General features: G+C 37.3%; 1 protein-coding gene across 6 annotated transcripts in view; it reads left to right on the top strand.

Annotated features, from left to right (window-relative positions):
• CRPPA (CDP-L-ribitol pyrophosphorylase A) overlaps nt 1-26,555 on the top strand; it is a 321,845-nt gene that overhangs the window by 85,601 nt on the left and 209,689 nt on the right. The window lies entirely within an intron of this gene.

The raw sequence follows: 26,555 nt of genomic DNA on the forward strand, positions 1-26,555 counted from the left end.
ATAGCCATTTATTTCAGATGTTCTTTTGTAATAGACCTTTAGTATTTGGTCTAGGGATTTGGATGGGGCTGCTGATAGCAACATGGGAGAAACTGACCTTGGAGTCAGCTTCTCTAATTGGGCTCGGTTGCTTCCTGTGCTCTGAGGTTCAATGGTATTGCTGTCTGTGTTCTAGTAAGACCACTGGCTCAACTTTACCATCAGGTGAGGCTGTCAGCTGGGCTCTGGAATCATCTGTGATTTGGCAGAGTTAGGGATTGTTGTCTTTTCCTGGGCAGTACTGTTCAGAATCTGTAGTTAGGCAGGGTTGTGTGAAGGACTTCAAGGATGAGTGAATTCTTACGGGATTGCCACATAGAATGGGCAGGACCAGAGGCTGTGCTTCATAGTTGTGTGAAGTTTGGTTTGCTTTCTAGGTTTAGATTAAGCAGAGCTCTGAAGTTTGAAGTAACAGCTCTGCACCTAGGGTTAGGTGGGTCCAGATGCTCCCTCTGTGGGTATTCCTTAACCGGCTGATACCTCCTATCTTGGAAGACACAACAAGAACACCAGGGCTTAGCTGGATTACTTCTCTGCTGCTAGGGTTAGGTGGGCCCAAGTGCTCCCTCTGCAGATAATCACTGACCTGTAGTTGCTTCTTGAACTGAACGAGGACACCTGGGCTATGTGGGAAGCTGCCTAGGGATTGCACACTGGAAGACCCATGGACTGTACTTCCAGCAGTGTGATACAGTTGGCTAGTTCATCTGATGTGGTGTCACCCTTGGCCAGAATGTGGAGCAAACACCAAGATATATGAGTTGGTGGCCCTCACCCCTTTTTTGTTTCTAATGGACTTCAAGTGGTTTAGCCATGTTGGTACTCCTAATGTTTTTTTTTTTTTTTAGAGGAGGCTGGTGTGAGCCCCTGTGAAGAGTCCTAGAATAGTGAGGAAGGTGGCCGTCCGCCTCCGACTCACTTTTCCCACCATAGAAACCACTGGGCTCAGGGAATTCTGGCTTGGCGGAGTGGTAGTATAGTCGAAGAGAGCAGTTCCATTGTGGCTTTTCTCATTTCTGTGGGTCCAGGGCGTGCCTCAACCTTACTGCCAAGTTCTGGGATATTCAGGATGGAATTTTTTTTTTTTTTTTTTTTTTGTCTACAGATAATTGCTAGTTGGATTGCTGTTTGTGAAATTGGGGGAGAACCCAAAGAAATTCTAATCAGTCATCTTGCTGATGTCGCAGATCCATTACATACATTTTTTTTGCTCTAATTTTATTGATTTCTTCTACTTATATTTGAATTAATTGACTCTTTGATTTCCTACGGTGAAAGCTTAGATAATTACTCTTTTCTAATTTTATAAACTTCCCATGCATTTAATTTTATAAACTTCCCACCAAGCACTGCTTTTGCTGCACCCAGAAACTTCTGTTTTGTTTTAATTTTCATTAATTTCAAAAATTCATTTCTTTTACACATGTATTATTTAAAAGTGTTTAATCTGCAAATGTTTTAGGAATGTTAAGCTATCTTTCTGTTACTGATTTGTAGTTTAATTTTATTGTGGTCAAAGAGTGGACACACTCTTTAAACTTGTTAAAGGGTTTTTAATGGTCTCAGAAGTGGTTTATCTTGGTGAATGCTTCTTGTGAGTCTGAGAAGCACATGTGTTCTGACGTTGGATGAAGTGGTCAATAGATATCAGTTCTATTCTGTTGATTGGTGCTGTTGAGGTCAACTGTGTCTTTATTGCTTTTGAGTATATTTGCACTGAGTATGTCCATTCCTGACAGAAAGGTTTTGAGGTCTCCAATTACAGTGTATTCATCCGGTTCTTTTTGCAGGTCTATCAGTTTCAGCCTGTTTTTACCCTCTTTTGTTAGGTGCAGACATACAGAAGATTATTATGTCTTCTTGGAATATTGACCCCTTTATGATTTTATAATCTTCTTTATCCCTGATAACGCTCACTGAGCTGAATTTGGCTATGTGTGAAATTAGCTACTCCCTCGGTCTTTTGACTAGAGTTAGCATGTTTTTTTTTCCCCCCAGTCATTTACTTTTCATTGATGTGGCTTTATATTTAAAGTGAATTTCTTGTAGATAAGAGTTGGGTTTTGTTCTTTGGGCTGACAATTTTTTTCTTAATTGGTGTACTTAGATCACTGAAATTTAATGTGATTATTGATGTAGTTGGGTTGATATTGACTACATTTTGAAACTATTTTGTATATGTTGCCCTTGTTATTTTTGTTTTCCAGTGCTTTCTGCCTTGTTTTTTAGTTTAATTGAATATTTTGTGACTTGTGTTTTCTTCTCTCTCAGTAATAGCTTTCCTCCCTTTACATTCTTTTAGTTTTTGCCATAGTTTCTAGCACACATTTACAACTAATTGTACTATGAAATAACACCATAGTACTTTATAACAAAATAATCTGTTTTATTCCCTGTATCCCTGGTATCATTACTGTCACTAATTTCACTTATAAGCGTAGATAAGCATGTGTATGTACACATTTAAGACGAAATACATTTTGCTGTTTTGAACAAACTCTCTTAAACCAATTAAGAATAATAAAAATAAGTTTTTACCTTTGTTTTTTCTCTGAAACGCTTCTTTATGTAGATCTGAGTCTCAGACCTGTATCATTTCCCTCTCAATAACTTTTTAACATTTCTAGCAAGGCAGGTTTATTGGCAACAGTTTTCCACAATTTTTGTCTGAGAAGATGTTTATTCCTCCTTCCCTTTTGAAGTATAGTTTCAGAGTATAGAATTGTAGGTGGGTATTCGTCTCCTCCCACCAAAAACTTACTCAAATCTCCTGCTTGCATGGTTTGTGAGGAGACAGATTTATTTATCTTTGCCCTTTTATAGGTAAGGTGTTCATTCCTCTGGCTTCTTTCTGAATTGTTTTATTTTTGATTTTCTGTAGTTTGACTGTAATACACCTAGGTAGGTTGTTTGGCATTTAACTTGCTTGGTATTCACTGAGCTTCTGGGATCTGTGGTGTGCTATCTTAAATTAATTTGGGGAAATTATCAGTCACTGTTGTCGCAAATACTTCTGTTAATTTTTTTCCTTTTCAGGTATTCCCATTATACTTGTATGTTATACCTTTTATAGATCTTAAGTATTCTATTCTGATTTTTTTTGTGTTCATTGTTTTTACGTTTTGAAACACTTTAGAGGTTTCTATTAAGATACCCTCAAGCTCAGAGATTCTTCCTCAGCCATTTTCAGTCTAATGAGCCTATCAAAGGCATTCTTCATTCTATTAGTGTTTTTGATCTTTAGCATTTCTTTTCCATTCCTTCTTAAGATTTCCACCTACCCACTTAAATTGCCCATTTTCTTGCATACTGACTACTGGAACCATTTGTATGTAATTGATCATAGTTCTAAATGTTATATTAATATCTGATATTCCTACATGCTTGCTATGTGGTTCTGATCGTATTCCTTCTATTAAAGCTGGTTTCTCTGTTTTTTGGTCTTTTAATATTCCTTGTAATTTTTTATTAACATGTATTACCACATTACTAAAGGCATATTTACTGCAGATACTTCTACCCAATACAGTGGTAATGTATTGGGTGTTGAGGTAGAAGGATAATAATGTATTGGGTATTGTGTAGAAGGATTTGAAGTAAATAAACCTTTAGTAATAAGGTGTGGGGGCAGGAAAGCATTCCATAGTTCTACTGTTAGATCTCAGTCAATGAGTGATCCTGTGCCTCTGGACCTTGAACTTGTAAAACACATGTTTCTTAACTTGTCTTCCACCATAAGTGGGACAGGATAGCTAGAGTATGCTGGAGTTGGGTAGGTCTCTTCTCCAACATGGAGGGTTGGGTGGTTGGAGTTCAGTATTACTTTTCCCACAGGTTCGTTATGTTCTCATAAAACCTTTGGCAGTTTAGGCTCTGGCTCACTAGTCTCTTCAGGGTAGACCTTGTTAAGAAGAGCAGCGTCTGGAGTATTTCAGAATGTTTCCTTTTTTCCTTACCTCTGCTGAAAGCAGGAGAAAATTTTTTTCCCATTTTAATAGTATGAGAACCTGATCAATCTCCTGTAGATAAAACTCACAGAAGCCTGGGAGCCCTCCTCTGGGACTGGGTTTTCCTGGAGTTTATAACTCTCATACTTGTCCATACTGGGTCTCTAGGAATTCATCAATTACAATTGAGCTTTCCCCACTCAGGCACTTGTTCCTCCAGTGTTTTCTGCTTCCATATGTTGTGATTGTCTGACTCTGTCTGTTTTTCTCTATGATTCTGGGGGCAGCAGTTTGACCTATGACCTCATTTCTCCTATGGATATAAGAGGGAGTGGTTGATATTTCAGTAGTACAGATTTTTAGGACGACGTTGCGAGACTTCCAGTTTCCTTATGTGTAGAAACAAAAACCATATACATTGACAATCTTGTTTTAAATATTCTTCTAGAGAATGGGATTCGCTAATTTCTGCTAAGCTGTGTCATACATACTGTTTGGATAATGAAGTGTTCATAAGCTTACAAAATGTAAATTCTATATGTGTCTGAGCTTTAAGAACACAATGATTTGGTTCTACTTGTTTTGCAGTTAGAGTCTGTCTAACACATGGCAGTTGTTAACTTGTGTGCTGTGTAATGAATGAATACAGTTCATCATCTTCAGAGTTGTTAATTTCAGAAGAAAGCAAGCTAGAAGTAAAGGATATACTATGATTTTCAGCTCTTGATTCTCAGTTACTTAGGTTTAACTTTTGAGGTAAATTCAGGAAAGGTTATTGAAAATGTTTGAAAGAAGCAAGAATATTATCTGACCTAATGGGATTTGAAAATCTCACAGGGCTTCAGGTAGTATTCTTTTTACTTGTGACCAACATCATGGTTCCTCTATACTTTTCCTTCTTCTGTCTTCTGTGATTGCAGCCAAATGATAACTACATTTTATTTGGGCCTTTTGTTATTAATCAAAGATTTCTTATATATAATTTAAGGCCTACCTGACCATGGAATACTCAGCTTTTTGTGTATGTGTGTGGAGGATTGTTGATGTGTTTGTATTATAACTGCAATTTACTGATGAGAGAGGCAAAGATTAGGCAGGATCTGATATAATACTTCTAAGGAGTCTGTTTTTCACATAAGTGGTTTAATACCTTCAGACTGACATAAATGTGTCTCTTAATTGTGTTTCTTAGTCAAATGTTTCTCTAGTGTGCATACTATTTGGATAATCAAAGGCCTGATAGTATTTTGAAAGCCAGTTTCAGGTGAAAAATTCCTGCAGATAATACCAGATAATCTAGAGGGGAATATATTTTGTGGCTTGCAGCCCTATGCTTTATATGAAACTGCAATAAAAATGTGTTTTGATATTTTTGGAATATAACTTGAATGTGCTGTTTCTTCAAGGGGGCAACCTTTCATTTGTAACTTCCATTTGTCGGGCACAGTTAGAAATGCTAGGAATAAAGTCATTTGTAAAGGAGTAAACTCATTATTTTAGTAGCTCCTATTGCGACCCCAAATTAATTTTAGCATGGGGTCTTGAACAAGCCTGACTTGCCTGTTGGATATAATCAGTAACTAAAATTGCCTGTGGAAAAATCCCCAAGTTTTATTTGGTTTTAAAGTTGTACCTTAAGGACATTTGTGAATAATAAGGTTTCTGATAAGATTTCTAGTTTCATGAATTTTGCCATCGTGGAGTTGTGTGTTACTTTTCTAAGTCCAGGTGTTATGTACTATCAAGAAAGCAGTTTACAAAGGGTCCACGTTTCCTCCTGTGGCCCAAACTGTGTGCTGTTATTTGACAGTTGCCAGGCAATCATGTTAAAAAATAACCCCAAAGTGCCATATATTCTCTGTGAAAATGCAGTAGTAAATATTCCGTTATGAAAACTGGAAGTAGAGAGCTATTTATCTGTGATTCTTCCAAAGAAAGCAACAACTTGTTAATTTATTTCTAACAATATTATGATTTAATTTAATTTTACTACCTTTGTACCGTTTTTCATGTATAGAAAATTGAAAGGAAGACTGGTAGACTTTTGAATGCAGTTAAGTATTTAAATTGTGTACTTAGTTATTAGCATTTTTGCATGATGAAACGTCCAGGTATATAAATCATTTGGGCATAAAGGCAGGATTCTCGACCTTTTCATAAGTCTGAATAAAATAAAACAAACTACAGGAGGAGAAACCATAAAAATAAAAAGACTTAAGTATCCTGAACAAATCAAAAGATGTTGTCTCCCTAAAGATTTCGTAATAAAGGGAAACGTGGTTTGTTAATGTCACCTAGTGTAAAGTGAAATACTAGGTGCTTTTAATATGTACATTTTTAAAGCATTTGATATGAAAGGAGAAACAAAAAACAGAAAATTTGATCTGGATTTTATGGAGAAGTGAGAAAATAAATTTATGGAAGGTTTGTCTTAGTCTTGGGCAAGAACAATTGGTGGTGATGAATATGATCTAGCTTTTTGTAGCAAGTTGGTGTTGGGTACACGCCTGGATCAGATGTGCGTTTCCACTTAGGTGCAAAACAAGCAGAAGAATTATGCCTTGCATGTTTCCCCTTTATTACTTAACCAAGGAGCTCTTTGCCCTTTCAGTGCCTATATTGTTAGGTTTTCTTAATAAGCATCAATTTTAGGATAAAAACCACAGTTTAGCATGTTCTCACTCATAGGCGGGTGTTGAACAATGAGAACACATGGACACAGGGAGGGGAGCATCACACACTGGGGTCTGTGGAGGGGATCTAGGGGAGGGACAGCTGTGGGTGGGGAGTTGGGGAGGGATAACATGGGGAGAAATGTCAGATATAGTTGATGGGGAGGAAGGCAGCAAACCACATTGCCATGTATGTACCTATGCAACAATCTTGCATGTTCTTCACATGTACCCCAAAACCTAAAATGCAGTAAAATATTTTTTTAAAAGCCACAGTTTAATTTGAACATTTTTAATAAATTGAATGTATTAATAAAGGAGTATTTTACCCTGGGAAGAGCATGTAGATCTCCATGACAGTTGTGATCTTGGAGTTACTCTTTACCTGTTGGCCCAAGATGCATCTTGAACCAAGGGTGAGGGCCAGCCACATTACTTAGCTTTTTTTTAAGGTTGAGATCTACTTGAAGATAATCAGCTTTACCTGGAGTTGAAGATGTCTCCATTCGTGAGAAAAGAGAAAGCAAAAGAACTGCTGTTTGTTTGAGGTAGGTGATAGAAAAGATCATGTGAAATATTTTTACTTTCCTGGGGAAAAATAGGACAAAACATTAAATTGTGGCAAAAATGAGCTAGAATGTTTTACTCCAGGCACCAATTTTCACTATTGTAACATGGAAAGATGTTAAGACCCAAATTCCTACTTTTTTCTTACACATTGCATCAGGACAGCCAGAAAGGGAGTACTGGCTAGTGAAAAAATGTAAAGCAGCACTTTTGTGATTTACTAGTATTTAGGCTCTTGGCCAAATTGCTCCCAAAGCAATTTGTGTAGATCACAAGCATTATACTTGGTGAAGAAGAGAATCATGCAACTACCTAACAAATGCTATAGATTTGGCAAGAACTAGTAGGTATGTACTGAATCTCTTTAACTTCAGAACATAATATACACAGAATTTAAAAAAATTATTTAACATAGACTTCATCACTTTTTTCCAGGAAGATTGCTTCAGTTTTTGTTGTGGTCCCAGTGCTTACAAATTAAGATAATTTTAGCTCACAATGAACTTGATGGTTATTAAATCTTATGCTCATAGGAGGATTTTCTAGAGGAACAGAATTTTTTATTTTTTTAATTTTTTTAATTATATATTTTAAAGACAGGGTTTCACCATGTTGGTCAGGGTGGTCTTGAACTCCTGATCTCAGGTGACCCACCCGCCTTGGCCTCCAAAGTGCTTGTATTACAGGTGTGAGCCACCACGCCCGGCCAGGAACAGAATTCTTTGATTGGCTTTGTAGGACAGATGATCTGTCTTATTCCGTGACATCTACCTTAAGAGTGATTTCCTCCTTTAATATCTGCATATGCTTCCTAGCCTTAGTGTCATCACAGTGAAAGCTAATCAGCAAGCTAGGTTTTATTTTTTCCCATTTTTGTACTTGATGTAGGCCTGTGTCTGTTAGATGTCTGTTTAATATCATGGTAACCCTTTGGGAGAGAATATGCTTTTGCTTACATTAAATACCGAGGAATAAATGTCAACACTGAGGAAATATTTATTACTCAGGGAGGGAATGCAGCTCTTTCAGAGGACTTACAGCTGGAGGTAGATAGGAGTCTTTTGTTTCAGCCTTAGTGCTGGCACTTTTTTTTTTTTTTTTGAGATTTTCTTACTTAAACCATGTTTTCATATATTAAAACATTCTAATCTTTATGAAGAGTATTACTAGACCATGACAAGAAATAAGGCTGCACCATCCTTAGCAGGAATTGTGGTCTAGGCATTTCCTTTAAAGGATGAGGATAGAGTGAGTATTCAATATCTGTAGTATATTCAACTGTAAAACATTTCAAGGACATGATCTCATTTGATGTTCCAAGTATGGGAGCAAAAGTGGATAAGTTTAGTCAATGATTGCAAACTCTGTGTCTCAGATACCATGATTATTGAGATAATCCCGATTTAATCTCATTTTTATCAGTGCTTTTTATAGTTACGCTGTTATGTCATGAGCAGATAATGATGTTAGTGATTTAAAGAATGTAGTCTCTAGGCCTTGTTTATAGTAATGCACAATTTCTTTGCCTCCATCTCTACTAGAAGTGCCTTCAAGGTGGCAAGGGCCAAGGTAGTTATTTGAATGCAGTGACTTGTTGCTGAGGTCTAACTACATCAAACGGTAGTGTCCAAAGTCATGTTTGATGGACCAGCAGAGTTGGTGTTTGCCAATGGCATTCTCTGCAGCCCCATGTTAGAATAGACAGAATGTTCAGAGAAATAGGAATTTGTCCATTAGGCTGTGTGTTTACCCATTTTTTGTAGTTGCTGAAATCAAATGAAAAGATCTCAACTCCTTGATGGTGAGGTTTGTTTCCTAGTGTCATCGGACGATCCTGACCTATTACTTAACAGTGGCTCACCAGTCTGCATATGTCTGTAGTACGGAGTTCATCTTGACTAGGGGAGCACATCTTAGCTCTCTGCCAGTGAATGGGAGGGACATGAAGGCCTTAGCCCATTTCCTCTCAAGAAGGCTTTTGTGCATATGTATGTGATAACATTCTTGAGTATGTATCCTATCCATTTGGTCAACTGATTTAAAGACAAGAGTTGTTTCATTTTGTGGACATGATCCAGCTCACAAGATAGAACATTGCCAGAGCATGATGTCCTCTCTGCTCCCTCCTATTTGCATCCCTGTTACTGATTGTATTCCCTTCCTTCTTATTTGCTATCCTTAATTTTCTGTTAATTTCATTGCTTTCCTCTATAGTTTTATCACATATGTAGGTGTTTTGAAAGCTGCTTAGTTTTGAATATATTTATGAATAGAATAACACTGGTAATATATTTGTGTGATGTGCTTTTTTTTGCACAATGTTTGAGATTCATTTCTATTGCATATATCTGTAGCCTTTAACTTTTGTTGATTATATTTATGTACTATGGATTGTTATACTTTCTTGTTTTTTGCCTAATCTCAAGCAATTATATCAATTTGCTCATTACACAAGTGGTATGTAATAAAATACACAAAAAGATAGTAGCTTACTCACAAATTATGCTCATGCCTCTGTGGGTTAGCTGGAGTTCTGCTGATTTGAAGTGGACTTGGCAATAAGTGGAACTTGGTAGGATAGCTCTGCTTTAGTTTCTTTTAAACCTTCTTTTACAATTGGATTATCCAACCATGTTCTTCTCATGGAGATGCCAGAGGTACAAGAGTAGAAACATACAAGGCCTCTTGGAGCCCAGATTTGCAACTGGTATACCATAACTTCTGCCTCATTCTATTGACTAAGGCCAATCATATGACCAAACTTAAAATCAAGGGGTGGAAAAATATATTTTACCACTTAGCAGGGTAAAATGTAAAGTTACATCGAAAAAAGGGCATAGATATGGGCAAGTGTGTAGAGTTAGGTCATACCCCTTGACATTAAATATGCTGAATAATATCCCAGAACCCCTTAAATTCGCATCTAGTCATACCATCATGGTCAGCCTCTCTTTATCTGGAGACTTGTGAATTAAAAAGGAAGTTTTCACACCTGTAATCCCAGCACTTTGGAAGGCCAAGGTGGGCAAATCAGGCGGTTGGGAGCTTGAGACCAGCATGGCCAACATAATGAATCCCTGTCGCTACTAAAAATATAAAAAAATGAGCTGGACATGGTGGCGGGCACCTGTAAATCCCAGCTACTCAGGAGGCTAGGCAGGAGAATCACTTTAACATGGGAGGTGGAGGTTGCAGTAAGCCAAGATCGTACCACTGCACTCCAGCCTGGGCGACAGACTGTCTCAAGAAAAAAAATGAAGATTTCTGTTTCATATGATTTTGGCTATGTCACCACCCAAAAATCTCATCTTGAGTTGTAATCTCCATAATCTTTCTCCATGTGTCATGGCCAGTATCAGTTGGAAGTAATCAGGTCATGGGGGCTCTTCCCCCATGCTGTTCCCGTGATAGTGAGTGAGTCTCATGAGGTATGATGGTTTTAAGTATCTGGCATTTGCCCTTGTTGCTCTCATTCTCTCTCCTGCCACTCTGTGAAGAGGTGCCTTCTGCCGTAATTCTAAGTTTCCTGAGCCCTCTCAGCAATGTGGGACTATGAGTCAATTAAACTTCTTTTCTTTATAAATTACCAAGTCTCAGGTATTTCTTTATAGAGGCATGAGAATGGACTGATACACTGTTCACAGTAAGTTCTAGTTGTGGAACTTATGTGGAATAATCACATAAAATACTCCCTCTCAAATAGGGTAGAATAGAAGACAAATGCCAATCACTGGTCCATAGAAATTTTGAAATCCTGCTTAACCCGTGTTGGCAGGTTTCCTTACTCTGAGAATAGTGATTATTCCTTAGTTAAGTTCTAGTTCTCTCCTTCCTAGAATTGACCTCCAGGATCCTGGATTTCATCTATATCCTCAGGATTTTATTTTGAGAATCTTTTTGGGGAAAGATGGGAGATGAGAGTTCTGTTTTCTAGGCTGTTAAATTCTGGGCCCAAATTTCTTTAAATTTGTTTACAAATTGGCCAGTTTCTTAGGCCTTCTCATTTGTGTGGTACCTTAACATATTCACCTTAAAGATGCCAGTTAATGCTTTCAGCCTTGATTCTGAAGGCTATCTTGCTCAAGTTAGTAAATTGATTAAATTATTTTGTAAGTCACTGCAGACCCTTCCAAAGTTGTGCCACCACTTGTTATGTGTAAAATTTTTCTTTGGTGCTGCAAAGAAAAATTAGTACTGGGACAAAGATTCTCTTAGCAACGCAGTTCTTTTTACTTCCTGCAGAAAGGGTACTCCCATTAGCAGTCTTGCCAGGAGAGTACAATGAACAAAGGAAAGCAGACATGTTTATTTCTTACACATTTGGGGCTGTCCTTTCTGCTGTGTCTGAACTCCATTGGCTGGAACCAGACCCCACAATCTAAACTAAAACCCAATTGGCTAATGACTTTGAAAGTTTCTAAATGGGTAAAACCAATCGAGAGTATAAAAAGTAAGTCCAAATAAGGAAGAGGGGAATAGACTGTGAGCTGGGACATGCCTGTGAGCATGTCCCGCACAGATATCTTGGTTAAAGTACAAGGACATAGAATGTACTACATGCCTGTAAAGATCTCTAACAGCTACATAGCATAAGGCTTCTAGTAAAAAGCAAGAAGGCTTTTAAAGAAAGTGTTTAAGACAAAATATTATTTCTAACACGAATTTTTCTTAAGGAAACTTTGAAGAGGAACTCTTCTACTTCCCACACTACCTAACAAGGGTTTCCCTCCCACCTTTGTTTCTTTGCCCCCTTATGCCAGCTTCCAAAGCCAATATCACATATATTAGGTTTTGGTATTTTGTGTTCATTTTTGAGGGGTAATGTATTACCTAGGGCTGCTGTAAAAAGGTTTCAAAATAGAGTGACTTAAAATCAGGAATGTATTATCTCACATTTTGGAGGCTAAAAGTCCAAAATTGAGGTGTCATCAGAGCTAGACTCTTTCTGGCTCCAAGGCAGAGTCTTTTTGTCTCTCTTAGTTTCTTCAGTTAGTCAGCAATGCTTTGGTTTTTCTTTTAAATGGCGTTTTATTTCATTTATTTGTATGATTTTTCCTGAGCCTCACCGTCCTTCTCAGGACTTAGTATATTGCCTGGCAAGTGTTTCATAAATACTTGCTTACGAAAAGGATAGCCGTTCCTCAGTTTTCCAGTTACTCGTTTTCATTTTTCTCTAGTACATACTGGGCATATATTTTTAATTGTCTATGAATACTTTTAGTGGTTGTCCTACAGGTAACTTAAATCTGATTGGTTCCTCAAACTAACCAGTAGAGCTACTCTTTCTGCTACATCATTCAACTTGAATAATAATGTCACCAGTCCTGTTGCTAATAAGACAATTTCTGGATTTGGGCCCTCTGTTACCTGTATTTCTTGGACTTACTTCAGATTCTCATAACCTTTTAGTGAGATTATGGCCAACAATGTTGTAATGGTTCTCCTTGCATGAGTATAAACCACCTTTCCTTTGGGATTGAATGGTGATAGTTTTGATTTTTTTCCTTCAGTGGTTTACATTGGGGTTATATATGTTACATGTGATTTATCTACTCAGTGTTGTCATATGAGGTTAATAATTTGTGTGTTAGGGAAGTATTTACATTTCTCCTTTTGTCTAACTTTTGATGAGTTTATTAAAGAAGTTTCAATAGAGGAAAACATTTTAGGGAGATTCTTAGTTTTTAATAGTTTGATATGAAGGTCAAATAATTGGGAAAGAAGTAATAGAGGAAATAATTTTATCAGTAACTCTAAAACTGCATTTTTAGACAATTATGTTGACCTTCATATCAAACTATTTTTAAAAAATGGGCAGTGTTTAACTGATAAATACATGGATGGTGTTGCCTCTAAGTTTATAATGGATTTTTGGTTAGGTGGGGCTAGAAAAATTTGAATAAACTGATGAGTTTATTTTTTTCCCCACTGATAGGCATTTGAAAACTTCTTGTGAATTTAATTCTCTATGTATGCCCATTTAAATAATATTACCCAAAGAAGAAATCTTATTTTTAGCCATACCATTCATACTGTTTCTGGAAGAGTAATGATTGTAGCTCTATTAGCCTCATATGGACTTAGTCTGAAATTGTTTATTGACTCATAAAATGAACTGATAGAACCAAGCTGCTTGGATAACTGTCTCTCATGAAATTCCAAAATACATTACATAATTAGGACAATGTAAATATATGCAAAATGCTTCAAGTTTGAGTTTTAGATGATAAACTGAATGCAGGTGTTCATTGTTTACCTAATTGTAAGATGGTCTATTTTGTTTCTACTTGCAACATCATGAGCATGGGGCTGTAACTGCAGAGTGAGAAACCTGTGCATGCATGCCTTTGATTTCGTTTTATTCTAATGTATATATTGTTCTTGGTTGGGCAAACTTCCCAGGCTGCCTAGCAGAAATAATGCTGTGAATGATGTTAAGGCTGGAAGGATATGTAATCAGATTATCTGTAGCCGTGGACCATTATGTGGTTACCATAAAACAGTGGTTCCTACCTTATTTTTTTTCTTACAAAACCTCTGAAAGTTGTAGAATCCCTTCTCAGAAAAAGAATCACATTATATATGAAATTTTTTTTTTAAGTTTACGAGTCCCTCTGAGTGATATTCATTTACCTCATGTTAATAACCCTGCCACATTCTCATACATTGTTTATGGAAATGTAAATTGTAACCACCTTCATAGAAAACAGTTTGGAATATTTATCTAATTAGAATGCACATTCTCTTGTTTCTCTCCTGTTTCTGGGTAGAGATAGCCAACTGAGCAGTTACCTAATTTTGCTGACGACTCAAACCTCATTAAAGCTACTAGAAAGGGCTTAAAAATGACAAACCCTCAAAAGAATAGGAGAGGTAACAATGAAAAATGAAGACTAGCTGGAAAACAAGTGAATTAGCACTAACAGATTCAGCTTGGAGAAGGCCAAATCACAAGCAAATGGTTGGGGCAAGCTAAGAATTTAGATTTAAAACTGTCTGCTCTAGAATTCTCAATGTCTAGGACCTGGCAGCACCAGGTACTTCTGGAACAGAATGAAGCGGGGGGTACAAAATATGGAGGGTTAGCCGAAAGCTGTTTAAGCAGTCTGATCTCTAAACCTCCTTTCCTAATCTATGACCACCCTAGCAGAGGCAGGTGGTGGTGAAGTGCTCTGTATGTACTGGGAGAACATAGGATGCAGTAGAAGGCCTGAGTGTGTTGCCAAAAGCCGTGACTAACAACCATATGCTTACTGACTGCTGAATAGGAAAGCCCATGGCTGCTGCTTCCACTCAGCAGCTGGTATCTTGGTGGCTTGGCTTTTGTTTCCAGGCTGGAGACTGGAAGAATTTTTAGGGGGCAATCTATCCACTGTAGGAAGAAAGACCTAAAAATACTAACCTCAGAGCTGTACCCATAAACACCTTATCTCAATCACTCTACAAAAAGCTATTGGAGGATTTAGTCCAACCCTTCAAAATGAGAGTTCCAAAATGAGTCGATCAGGAAGCAGATTGTATGGCATAGAGAAGCTAGGGGATCTGTGGTGGGATAGAGATGAAGACTCCAAGATGATGATACAGGGAGTTCTCAGGATGGTGGCTGAGAAGAGAAGACTGGCAGAGAAGACAACAAGTCTGTTGGAAAAGATCAGAGGATTTCAAGGGTGACCTTTACAGGAATATAAAGTTGGTGCATTGCCTTGTGTCTGAACATCTTGAGAGTAGATTTAAATGAATAGCTAAGTGTCTGGTGTTGAATGAGTCATAAGCATACAGAAAACCACATAAAACAAAAGATAAGCTCTAATTTCAGGGAAACAAAGAATTGTACAAGAAACGAATTCTAATGTGACTCAGCTATGAGTGGTGTTTACATAGCTACTGATTTAAACACTCAATACTGATTTAACCAAAATTATGATATTGAAAGGATGGGGAAGGAGAAGTGTTAGTGTATATTGAGGTAAAGTTTGGAGGAAGGACAAAATTCTTTTGGAGATGATAACCAAGACAGAAAAGTTGAGAAGCAGCATCACTAGAATGTAATTTAGAGATACAGAATGAAAGGTAAATTACTAGTCTCAATTCTTCAGTCCTCTACTTTGTGCCCTTGCAGTGGCCTTCTGGTGAATTGAGTATGTTTCCCTTCTCCTTGATTTAGTTGCCTGATTTGCTTTGGAAATGAGATTTTTACCAGATGTGATCGATGTAGGTGGAGGGACAAAAGTGTGCTTGTCCTATTGGACTTGCCCTCTTGTGCTACTTTTATTGCCTTAAGGATGGCATACTGAGCTGGGCATGGTGGCTCACTCCTATAATCCCAGCACTTTGGGAGGCCGAGGCGGGTGGATCACGAAGTCAGGAGTTCAAGACCAGCCTGACCAAGATGGTGAAACCCCATCTCTGCTAAAAATAGAAAAATTAGTGGGGTGTGGTGGCAGGCGCCTGTAATCCCAGCTACTTGAGAGGTTGAGGCAGGAGAATCTCTTGAACCTGGGCAACAGAGATTTCAGTGAGCCAATATTATGCCACTGCAGTTCAGCCTAGGCGACAGAGTTAGACTGGCAGCCCCTCTAGTCTGAGCTGCAGAGTAAACACAAGGAGCACAGCTGCCACAGCCCTGCAGCTTGGAGCAGATTTACCTCAGCCATGTCACAACTGTATGAGTAAGAAGTAAAAGTTGATGGCTACATGCCACTGAGGTTTTTTGCCCATATTTGTTACTCAGCAAATATTGACTGTTACATATGGAAAAAATATATTAGAATAGTTAAGTGAAAAATGATTGCCTATAGGGAGGATAAACTATGTGGGAATTCACTCAGGATGGTGGCAAAAATATTAAGGGAAAAGTAGTAGATAAAGTTATAAGAATATAACCTCAACCCTTTTGGAAGGCCTGAGGGTTTTTTCATAGTTTCAGAAGTTTCCACTGCAGGCAGCCTAAATCGCCCTTACATTTGGTTAATAAGTAAAGCAAATAGCTAGGGCATGTGGGGGAGTTTACTTAACTAACTTGTTTTCTCATGTGGCCTTAAAACCTTTGAGCTGAATGGCCCTCTCACAGGGAGGTTGACTAGGGATGTTATCCTCTAATAGTGTTCACTTTGGGCATCAGAACCTGTGCTTTCATCTTCCACTCTAGTGGTGTTGACTCAAACCTTTGTCAATTAAACTTTACTAAATAAATGCAAGTCTAACTGGCTAGTGAGGGCTGGCGGTTGCAACTGTTTACAGCACTCTCCAGAGTGTCTGTAAGCTGCACGGACCCTCAGCCAAACTGGCAAAGCATAATACCTGTGTGTCAGCATACTTTATTTCATCTGTCACTGAGTCAGGGTCTACGGGACAGATCCATGCGGGTGGTGACCCTGACAGTGAATGCCCAATATGGGACAATCTTGACAAAAGTGGTGTGAAGGGAGTGGGTAAACTTTTTTCATAACTGATCTTGTAGCAACATTTGGGGCTTTAAACCATGTGTATGTGTGACTGATAAAAACATAAACTGAAAGTTAAGATGATAAAACAGGTAACGTGATTTTGTGGTTAGGGTTCATAAAGAAGATCTAATGGATGTATAAGGAAGTTGGGGTGCTAGTAAGAAAATTATTCATGCCATTAACCATAGTCTTCTTGTTGAAAAGAGTAGTCTAAGATAATAGGTTTTCTAACTGAGAGCAATTGGAGGTTTCACGGGGTTGGATGCCTCAGTGAGGTAAAAGGGCTAGATTAAGAGAAGGTAAGATAGATAATGGATGGAGCTTCCAGTTAGAGACTGTGTTGACAGTAAACATTTCGGAGGAGTCATGAAAGAAGTAAAGCCAAGTTTCCAGGTTGATCACAGAAACTTGTTGTTCAAGTGAAGATAAGGGCCATCTCATAGTTATTAGAATGATTAGTAAAAAGACCAGAGAAATAGTAAGTGTTGGTGAGGGTGTGGACAGAAGAGGACTTTGATGCTCTATTGGTGGGGATATAAATTGGTATAACCATTAGAGCAAAAAATGTGGAAGTTCCTCAAAGAATTCAAAATAGAATTACCATATAATCTAGCAATCTCACTTCTGGGTATGTCCCAAAGAAATGAAATAAGCACCTCATAGATATCTGTACTCCCGTATTCATTGAAACATCATTGACGCATTGTTCACAGTAGTCAAGATATGGAAAAAAACTTGCGTCCATTGATGAATAGGATGTGATCACACATGTACCCACTGGAATGTTCCTTAGCCACAAAATAAGGAAATCCCACTATTTGCAACGACATGAATGAATCTGCCCATTTTCTAAATGGACACTAGGTATAAGAAAAAGCAGGAGAAGATGGTGTATGTTGTCAGAGCAACCCTCAATCTCCCTGCAGAGGAAAGAGAACCCAGCTACACAACCATCAGATGTTATTGATTAACATCTGCCTACTTTTAAACCTCAATTTGTAGCATTAACAATTTACATTTATAAGCAGTAATTATTTAGATTTTATTAAGAATTTGTCATAAGCTACCCACTACACCAGCTATATCAGATGTGCCATCATGTTTGTTTTTTATATCTTTTATCTTCTATTCCCCAATGTGGAAGAAGCTGAGACAGACTGAGTAGCTTGTCCATAGTCTGACAACTTCGTAACATGGCAACACCATGGTTGGACCTCAAGTCTATCTGACTTCAGTGTCCATGCTCTTAATCGGTGATGGTGCCTCATATTCATGAGAATACATGCACACTTTTATTAAGCAAATCCTATTTAAGGATATTTTATGAGTTGTAATGTACAGTTTGTATCTTACTTTAAATTGCTATTAGAAAAAACGAATAAGCTGACTGGCATGTGAGAAAATGAATAACCTATGTTGATCATCACGGTAGCCACATATAAAATTTTATAATAAAGCAATAGTACATAGGTATTACTTTTATAATGGGGTGTTTAGATTTTAAATAACTTAATATTTTTCTATTAGAGATGTTGTCTCACTTTGTTGCCCAGGTTGGAATGCAGAGGTGTAATTGGAGTTAACTGTAGCCCCAAGCTCCTGGGCTCAAGCAATTCTCCTGGCTTAGCATTTTGAGTGGCTTGGACTACAGGCACATACCCCAATACAGGGCTAATATATTAACTTTTTTTTTTTTGTAGAGAGTTGCTTTGTTTCCCAGGCTGGTCTTGAACTCCTGCCCTCAAGTGATCATCCCACCCACGCCTCCCAAAGTGCTGGGAATACAGGCATGAAATGCCACATCTTGCCAGTTGTTTAAATGGTTTGTAAGTTAAACATAACCAGAACATAAGACTGATTTGTTGAAAATATTAAATATATATATGCTCAGAAACAAAACCATAACTCTTACTTGTAAGCATGTTTTTCAGGAATATAACATGTTTTACTACATAGGACATTATATAACTTAATGTTACATAACATACTCTTGCCCAAAAAGAAGTAATTTTTTTTTTGCGGGGGGGCAAGAAGTAATAAAAGAATAGTGTATACATGGCAAAGGGTACAAAAGTAAAGTCTTTATGCCAACCCTGTCTTTTAATCTCTCCCAGAAAAAAACCGTTTTTTTCTGAGATGTTCCAGAGAGGGGTTCATTCTTAACCTTTGTTACTTGGTTTCTCATTGTGCACAGTAATCATCTTGAGGTTTTTCTTCACCACTGTCCTAGCAATTCCTTTTGCTCCTCTTCTGTATAGCATATCTCTATCCCATGTCATTTTCTCATTTTTTCTCTCCCAGTTTTATAGCATACCATCTCTTATTGTAGTTTCCTGAAAGAGAGTGTGTGGAGGACTTCTGGTTTCCTGTCTGGCATGTAGGGAGATTAGGAGTTGTTACTCCATCCGAACAAGTAAAATATTGAACAACAGAAAAATCAACTTTTCCTATCTTGCAGAGGGGTGAGGTTAAAGGGCAAATTGTTGTCCTCAAAATTGGAGAGACAGACTACAGAGAATCACAGTTTACCAGAGCAGAAGTCTCCTTGGGAAATAGTGACAGGGTAGGAAAACCTAAATTGCAATTGAAGAATTGCTAGGGACTCAGTATAGACAAGTGTGAGTTAGCTTCAGGAGGACCCAGTCAAAGGGGAGCCCCTACAGTCTTAGGAGTTGTATTTCCAGCAGCTTGACCAGTTTCTTAAAATGATTACTGGAGAAAAATCTTACTGTGCTTCCTATGGGGCAAGGGAAACAACCATTTTGAAAAATGCTAGAGCTTTCTGTTCTTAAAGAGGAGGCCCACCCTCAAAAGAAATTGTTTTATCAGCACCTAAACTATTGTCCATACCCAACCCCAGTCTTACCTACTCAACTCTATTCCACTCTGGTCGTCCTCTGGGGAGAGGGGGAGAACCGAGAAAGTCAAAGCACAAGTCTGATTTACCTTAGTTTCTTTTACACAGTAATCATATCCAGCTCTCAAGGAAAAGTTATGAAGCACAAGAAATAGCAAGCATAGAACCAGTTCCAGATATTGGCAACATTGGAACTACGCAACTGGGAGTTTAAAACAACTAAAATTAATATGCCAAAGACTCTCATGGTTAAAGTAGTTAGCAACAAGAACAGATGTAGGCAGTGTAAGCAAAGATGTGGAAATAGAACCAAAAAGAAATGCTGGAGATCAGAAACACTATCACAAAAATGAAGAATGCCTTTGATGCTTTATCAGCAGATTAGACATGAATGAGGAAAGACTGTCTGAGCTGGAGTATATGTCTTCATAGAAATTTGCAAAACTGAAAAGCAAAGAGAAAAAGATGGAAAAACAGAATAGCCAAGAATCATGGGGCAACTGTAAAACACATAACACACATATAATGGGCATACCAGTAGAACAAAGGAATGGAAGCAATAATTGAAGCAACAGTGACTGGAAATCTCTCGAAATCATTGTTAGATACCAAACCAAAGATCCAGAAAGCTTCAGGAATACCAAACTGTAAAAATTCCAAATAAACTATACCTAGGCATGTTATACTGAAACTACACAAAAGCAAAAGATAAGAAAAATATGCTGAAAAGATAAACACCTTAACATCTGACTTTTCTTCAGAAACCTTGCAGGCAAGAAGAAAATAAAATACTTTAAAAATGTTTGCATGAGGAAACCTACCACCCTAGAATTTTGTTCCCTGAAAAATTCTTTTTCAAAAGTAAATGAGGAATGGACTTTCACAGACAAACAAAAATGGAAATTTTTGCCAGTAGACCTGTCTTTTAAAAAATGTCCAAAGTCTTTTTCAGAAATTTATATAGGTCAGAAGAAACACAGATCTACATAAAGAAAGGGAAAACTTCAGTTGAGGAGGCCATGAAGGTAAAATAAACTTACTTTATAACAGGTAAGTTTGTTCAAAATGGTAATAGTAACTATATATCTGATTGTGTGCTTCTATAAGTGAAACAAATGACAATGATATTAGGAATGGGAGTGAATAATTAGGATTATTTTATAAGACACTCCATGAAGTGGCACAGCATTATTGGAAAGTGGTCACAGATTAGTTGTAAAAAGTATATTGCAAAATCTAGGACATTTAATAAAGGGGCATTACATAGTGATAGAAGGGTCAGTCTTCCAAGAATATAAAACAATGCTTAATGTGTACACGTCTAACAACAGAACATACTTACATGTGAGGTGAAAACTAATAGAACTGCAAGAAGAGATAGGTAGATCCATTATTAAACTTGGAGACTTCAACACCCCTCTGTCAGAAATGGGCAGATCCACAGGCAGAAACTTGGTTAAAGACATACTTGACCTCAATGACAGTATAAATCAGCTGGGTAAAATTGACATCTAACTATTTCATTCACAAACAGAAAATTGCACATTATTCTCATGCTTATATGGAACATCACACAAGATAGACAACTTTCTGGTCCATAAAACACACCTTAACAGAGTTAAAAGAACAAATTACACAAGGACTGTTCTCAGACTTCAATGAAATTAAACTAGAAATCAATAAAGGTACCTGGAAAATCCAAAAATACTTGAAGACTAAACAACATACTCTTAAATAACATGTGTAAGAGAGAAATCTCAAAACTATATTTTTAACTAAATAAAATGGAACTTAACAAATTTTGGAGTGCAGCAAGGACAACGCTTAAAGGAAAAACTAGCATTGCATGCAGATGTTAAAAAAGAAAGACTTGAAATCAGTCATGTAAGCTTCCATTTTAGGAAACTAGAAAAAGAAGAACAGATTAAGGAGAAAAAAAGCAAATACAAATTGGAGCAGAAATAGATGAAACTGATAATAGGACGTCAGTAGAGAAAAATCTACCAGACCAAAATCTGGTTCTTTGACAAGATGAAATGGATGGACCAAGCTAAGAAAGAACACACAAATCAGTATCAGAAATGAAAACACAGACATTATTACGGATGCCATGTACTTTAAAAGGCTAATAAAGGAGTATAATGAACCACTCTGTGCTAAACAACCTAAAAACTTAACAACCTAGATGAAATGGGCCAGTTCATTGAAGGACATAATAGTCTAAACTCATAGAGGAAGAACTAGGAAATCTTAATAGACCAACATCTGTTAAATAAATTGAGTCAATAATTAACCTAATATATGAAGTACTAGACTTAAGTGGGTTCACTGGTAATTACGACCAAACTTTCAAGCAAGTAATTATACCAATGCTCTACAGTTTCTCCTGAACTTAACTCATTCTGTAATGCCAGAATTACCCTGAATTTTCCAGAATTCCTTAACTAACTATGTAATACCAGAATTACCCTGATTCAATAAACCATTCAAAAAAGACTTTATGAGGAAACTATGATCAGTCTCTCCTATGACATCTCCTAGAGATGTCATGGTACTTACCAAAATACTATGAAGCTGATTTCAACAATGTACAAAAACCAAACCCCGCAACTGACTGGGAGTTTATCTCACATATACAATACTGGTTCAACATTGAAAAATCGGATGTATTTTGTCACATCAGGCTGAAAGAGAAAATCACATGATCATATTAATGGATACAGAAAAAGCATTTGACAAAATACACTCATTTATGATACATTTCAGAAAACAAGAAATAGAGTTCTTTCTTGATTAAAAAAAATATATCCACAAAACACCTGCAGCTAACATTATTAATGGTGAAAAAAGTCAGGAGCTTTCCTGGTAAGATCAAGAACAAGGCAAGGATGTGCCTTCTCAATGTTCTTTTTCAACATTGTCCTGGAATTTCTAGCTAATAAGAGAAGGAAATGAACTAAGTATTGTAACTGGGAAGGAAGAAAACATTTTTCAGAGATGATAGGATTGTCTCTGTGGGAAATCTGAAAGCATTGACAGAAGTTATGGAATTAGTGGACAGTAATGGAAAAGCTGCAGGATACTAAGCCGATAAACAAAAGTCCATTACTTTCCTTTGTACCATCATAAACATATAATTTGAAAATAAAAATATATTACTGTTTACATTAGCAACCCTCAAAATGATAGTTGGGCATAAATCAAACAAAATGTACAAAACTTTTATGAGGAAAACTGCAAAACTCTGAGAGACTTCAAAGAACTATATAAATGGAGAGCTGTCCTGTGTTTGTGAATAGGAAGACTCAAAGTTGTCAAGATGTAAATTCTCCTCAACATGATCTACAAATCTGATGCAATTCCAATCAGAATCTCAGCAACTTATTTTGTTGTATTGACAAACTTACTCTAAAGTTTATTTGAAGAGGCACGTGACCAAAGAATAAAGTTGGAGGACTGACACTACTTGACTGTTAGAGTTACTGTAAAGCTACAGGAATTGTAGCTGTGTGGTACTGGCTTAAAGAATAGATAAATGGATCAATGGAATGAAATACCCCAGAAATAGAAACACATAAATATAATCAGTTGGTCTCTGGCAGAAAAGCAAATGCAATACAATGGAGCAAAGATTTGCTGTCTTTTCAACCAAATGTTGTTGGAACGACTAGACAACCACATACTAAAAATGAATCTAGGCATACACTCTAGACAGTCACCTACCAAAAATGAATCTAGGCATACACTTTCAGCCTGTCACAACCATTAACTCAAAATGGATCAGACCTAAATATAAAACAAAATGCAAATGCAAAGTGACAGTCGTTTTATGAGACAGTTTGGCAGCATCTTACAAAACATACTCCTATCATGAGACCCAAATGGGTTATGTCCACATTATAAACTTGCACATGTGCTGGGCACAGTGGCTCACACCTGTAATCCCATCACTTTGGAAGGCCAAAGTTGGTAGATCACAAGGTCAGCAGTTAAAGACCAGCCTGGTCAACATGGTCAAACCCCATCTCTGATAAAAATATAAAAATTAGCTGGGCATGGTGGCACGTGACTGTAATCCCAGCTACTCGTAAGGCTGAATCAGGAGAATTGCTTGAACTGGGACCCGGGAGGTGGAGGTTGCAGTGATCTGAGATTGTGCCACTGTACTGCAGCCTAGGCTACAAAGTGAGACTCTGTCTCAAAAACACACACACACACACACAAAAACAAAAAACCAGAAAACAAAACAAAAAATGTGCACATGAATGTTTATAGCAGCTGTAGTCATAATTGCCAAAACTGGAACCAACATAAATAACTTAGGTAGGGGATAAACTGTGGTACATCGAGATGATGAAATACTATTCACTCCTTAAAGGAAATTAGCTATAAAGTCACCAAAAGGTATGGAAGGAATTTAAATGTATACTTTAGTGTGCAAGAATCCAATGTAAAGAGGCCAAATATTCTATGATTACAGCTATGAATTTCTGGAAAAGACAAATTATGGAGGCATTAAAGAATGGTAGCAAAGGGTTGGGGGGCAGGAGGTATGTATAGGTGGTACACAGAAATTTCGCTGTAGTGAAACTATATGATAACTACAGTGATAGATGTATGTCATTGTATTACAGCTATGAATTTCTGGAAAAGACAAACTGGAGGTGTTAAAAGGATGAGTGGTTGCAAGGGGTTGGGAGGCAGGAGATATGTATAGGTGGTACACAGAAATTTCATTGTAGTGAAACTGTTCTGTACAACAACTACAGAGATGGATGTGTATCACTGTACACTTTTGAAAACTCAGAATGTATAATACTATGCATGGATCATAATGTAAACGCAGGCCTTTGAATGATAAAGATGTGTCAGTATAGGTTTATTGATGTGGATACACATACCACTGTGTTCACAAGGTTTCAATAGTAGGAGAGGTCGTGTGTATGGGGGCTCGAAGATATATGGCAATCTTTTCCTTTTGCTCCATTTTGCTGTCAACCTAATACTTAAGGTCTTAAAAAATGTGTAGGAAAGAAAACAATGCATGGGTAATAAAATTTCTTTGAGACTTTGGATGTAAGGAAAAGTTCATATTCTGCCCTCAAATTTGATAGCTCTCCTGGGAGTAGAATTCTTTGTTTAAAATCATTAACCTAAGAATTGTGAATAATTTGCTTCTTTTAAGTTTTATTGTTTCTATGAAGTCCCAGCTTATTTGGATTACAGCTTGTTAGAGAATTTTTGTTAAATGGGTTTGGCATATTTTCACCCATTAGCTTCCATACTCTCTTAATTTCTCTTGATCTGGAAATTCAGTGTTTTCCATTTTTGGAATATCTTGAATTATTTAGTTTTCCTCTTTTCCTTTTTTTCCTGAAATTTCAATCTTTTTGTTTGGATATTTGACTTTGCTGATGAGTTATACAGCTCTTTCATTTTCTGCCTTTTTAAATATTACCCTGTCACTTATTTCAAATTCTTTATCTTCCTAGATCCATAGTTTTTTAAAAACTGTGGTTTCAGTCTCCTCAAGTGCTTTATTATTTTTTTTGCCATTTTGATCTTTCATGTTACAATCTTTTCTTGAGTGACAGTTAAATGTGGGTTTTCTGCTCATGTTTAACTAGGGTCTGGTTATACTTGGTGAGTTTTCTCTGTGGGGTGTGTTGACTGCGCTTCTCTATAAAATGACTGGGCTTGACCTGGCTTTTTGGGGGAATCTCTGATAAGTGTCCTTAGGGCTTTTGCCTGGGCAAAAGGCTGTTTGACACTATTTTGTGGGGCCAAATTTGGGGAGGCAGATGGTTTTCAGTGTCTGTATGTTTGCATATATGTTTCTCATGTGATCATTGTTATCATTATAACTAGAATCCTCTCATGGTGAATCACAAATGTCAAAACATTTTGTGCAATACCCTCTGAATTCGTTAACTTTCTTGACTAAAATCATCTTGCTAGTTGCTTTGTATTTGTACCACCTGTCCTTGGTTCTTTTTCTCACTTTTCTATTGGCCTTTGGATTAATTTACCATGTTAAATGATTTCATTTTATCACCACTATTGATTTCCTTCAAATAATCTCCTTCAAGTAATCTCCTTCAAATAATATTAGTTTATGGGCACTCAATAGGAGGTCACAAGAGAGGAGCCTGCAAGTGTTTATGAACTCGTTTTGCAATTGGTGGCGCTGTAGCTGGGAACACAGCATCAAGTATGTTTCACACCACTATCTGAGATAGGAAGGAAGTGCCTGTTTCTATGCATTCCTTTCAATTTGGCACATTGTGAGTACTTTTAAGGCAATCCAGGGATGTGTTTGATATTTTGCCACTCTGGAGTGAGTCAGAAAGAGTTAAGGTTATTGCTAGTCATTTTAAAGATTTAACCATGTGTTAAACAGAACTTTGTTTATTGTACATACATCTCAATCACAAACTAAACGAAGGTTTACCAAACTCATCTCAATTTACTTGAATGTAACTAGTGCTCATAATAGTCTTTTAAAAATACCTAGATATGTTATTTTATGTAGTATATAAAAATAGAAGATACAGACTGGGACTCTTCTGGTCAAATTAAGATTCTATGTATATCTGGTCATATTTTGTTGATTGATTTTACAAATCACTAGTTAGAATTCTGTAACCTTCAGTATAATAAAATAGCTCTGGCAAGGGGTGCTTGATGTCATACTCGTATTTGTTGCCTTCTTGCAATCCTTACATGGATATCCTATCTAAAATAAGTCTCAGCTGGGTGTGGTGGATCACACCTGTAATCCCAACACTTTGGAAGGCTGAGGTGGACAGATCACCTGAGCTCAGGACTTCGAAACCAGCCTGGACAACATGGTGAAACCCCATCTCAACTAAAATTCAGAATCTTAGCTGGGTGTGGTGGTGGGCCCCTGTGATCCCAGCTACTAGGAAGGCTAAGGCAGGAGTATCACTTGAACTCTGGAGGTGGAGGTTGCAGTGAGCTGAGATGGTGCCACTATACTCCAGTCTGGGTGACAGAGCAAGATTCT

The sequence above is a fragment of the Aotus nancymaae genome, unplaced genomic scaffold (genome assembly GCF_030222135.1).
Source record: "Aotus nancymaae isolate 86718 unplaced genomic scaffold, 86718_ANA_hifiasm-v0.15.2.pri h1tg000025l, whole genome shotgun sequence".
NCBI lineage: Eukaryota > Metazoa > Chordata > Mammalia > Primates > Aotidae > Aotus > Aotus nancymaae.